This window comes from Durio zibethinus, unplaced genomic scaffold (assembly GCF_047325235.1).
Source record: "Durio zibethinus cultivar Kanyao isolate XHJ-2024 unplaced genomic scaffold, ASM4732523v1 HiC_scaffold_308, whole genome shotgun sequence".
NCBI classification, from domain to species: Eukaryota; Viridiplantae; Streptophyta; class Magnoliopsida; order Malvales; family Malvaceae; genus Durio; species Durio zibethinus.
The window spans coordinates 57,501-60,000 of record NW_028322931.1 but is presented as its reverse complement, the minus strand read 5'-3'; positions in this window follow the sequence as shown (position 1 = coordinate 60,000).

Below are 2,500 nucleotides of genomic sequence, written 5' to 3'. Positions count from 1 at the left end.
CACCATCGGCACACGCTGGGCCCTGGTGCGGCAGGTTGCCTCGACCACCATCGGCACACGCTGGGCCCTGGTGCGGCAGCTTGCCTCGAGCACCATCGGCACACGCTCGGCCCTGGTGCGGTCGGTTGCCTCGAGCACCATCGGCACACGCTGGGCCCTGGTGCGGGCGCTTGCCTCGACCACCATCGGCACACGCTGGGCCCTGGTGCGGTCGGTTGCCTCGAGCACCATCGGCACACGCTGGGCCCTGGTGCGGGCGGTTGCCTCGACCACCATCGGCACACGCTGGGCCCTGGTGCGGGCGGTTGCCTCGACCACCATCGGCACACGCTGGGCCCTGGTGCGGGCGCTTGCCTCGACCACCATCGGCACACGCTCGGCCCTGGTGCGGTCGGTTGCCTCGAGCACCATCGGCACACGCTGGGCCCTGGTGCGGCAGGTTGCCTCGACCACCATCGGCACACGCTGGGCCCTGGTGTGGGCGCTTGCCTCGACCACCATCGGCACACGCTGGGCCCTGGTGCGGCAGGTTGCCTCGAGCACCATCGGCACACGCTGGGCCCTGGTGCGGTCGGTTGCCTCGACCACCATCGGCACACGCTGGGCCCTGGTGCGGGCGCTTGCCTCGACCACCATCGGCACACGCTGGGCCCTGGTGCGGCAGGTTCCCTCGACCACCATCGGCACACGCTGGGCCCTGGTGCGGCAGGTTGCCTCGATCACCATCGGCACAAGCTGGGCCCTGGTGCGGGCGGTTGCCTCGACCACCATCGGCACACGCTGGGCCCTGGTGCGGCAGCTTGCCTCGAGCACCATCGGCACACGCTCGACCCTGGTGCGGTCGGTTGCCCCGAGCACCATCGGCACACGTTGGGCCCTGGTGCGGCAGGTTGCCTCGACCACCATCGGCACACGCTGGGCCCTGGTGCGGGCGCTTGCCTCGACCACCATCGGCACACGCTCCGCCCTGGTGCGGTCGGTTGCCTCGAGCACCATCGGCACACGCTGGGACCTGGTGCGGCAGGTTGCCTCGACCACCATCGGCACACGCTGGGCCCGGGTGCGGGCGGTTGCCTCGACCACCATCGGCACACGCTGGGCCCTGGTGCGGGCGGTTGCCTCGACCACCATCGGCACACGCTGGGCCCTGGTGCGGGCGCTTGCCTCGACCACCATCGGCACACGCTGGGCCCTGGTGCGGCAGGTTGCCTCGAGCACCATCGGCACACGCTGGGCCCTGGTGCGGCAGGTTGCCTCGACCACCATCGGCACACGCTGGGCCCTGGTGCGGGCGCTTGCCTCGAGCACCATCGGCACACGCTCGGCCCTGGTGCGGTCGGTTGCCTCGAGCACCATCGGCACACGCTGGGCCCTGGTGCGGCAGGTTGCCTCGACCACCATCGGCACACGCTGGGCCCTGGTGAGGGCGCTTGCCTCGACCACCATCGGCACACGCTCGGCCCTGGTGCGGTCGGTTGCCTCGAGCACCATCGGCACACGCTGGGCCCTGGTGCGGGCGCTTGCCTCGAGCACCATCGGCACACGCTCGGCCCTGGTGCGGTCGGTTGCCTCGAGCACCATCGGCACACGCTGGGCCCTGGTGCGGCAGGTTGCCTCGACCACCATCGGCACACGCTGGGCCCTGGTGCGGGCGCTTGCCTCGACCACCATCGGCACACGCTCGGCCCTGGTGCGGCAGGTTGCCTCGAGCACCATCGGCACACGCTGGGCCCTGGTGCGGGCGGTTGCCTCGACCACCATCGGCACACGCTGGGCCCTGGTGCGGGCGCTTGCCTCGACCACCATCGGCACACGCTGGGCCCTGGTGCGGCAGGTTGCCTCGAGCACCATCGGCACACGCTGGGCCCTGGTGCGGTCGGTTGCCTCGAGCACCATCGGCACACGCTGGGCGCTGGTGCGGGCGCTTGCCTCGACCACCATCGGCACACGCTGGGCCCTGGTGCGGCAGGTTGCCTCGATCACCATCGGCACACGCTGGGCCCTGGTGCGACAGGTTGCCTCGAGCACCATCGGCACACTATCGGCCCTGGTGCGGGCGGTTGCCTCGACCACCATCGGCACACGCTGGGCCCTGGTGCGGGCGCTTGCCTCGGGCACCATCGGCACACGCTGGGCCCTGGTGCGGGCGGTTGCCTCGAGCACCATCGGCACACGCTGGGCCCTGGTGGGTTTAGGCACATCTTCAAATTTCTGCCGTGCCAATGCCATTTTTATGGCTTGTAAATTCATACAATGGTCCCCTAAGCCTTCACGTGAAGTTTCGTTGGAAGATGACTCGTTTTCTATTTTTCACGATTTTCGAAACTTTTTGCGGTTCGGGATTTTTTAAAATTTTTTTATAAGGATTTTTGGCCCCAAATTTTGTAGGCATGATCCTTCTATTTTTGTTGGCATGCACAAAAAAATTCAGCTAAAAACTCGAAGTAGAGAAGATTTTGTGACCGTTTGAAAAAAGTGTCCCCATTTCAGACACTTTAAC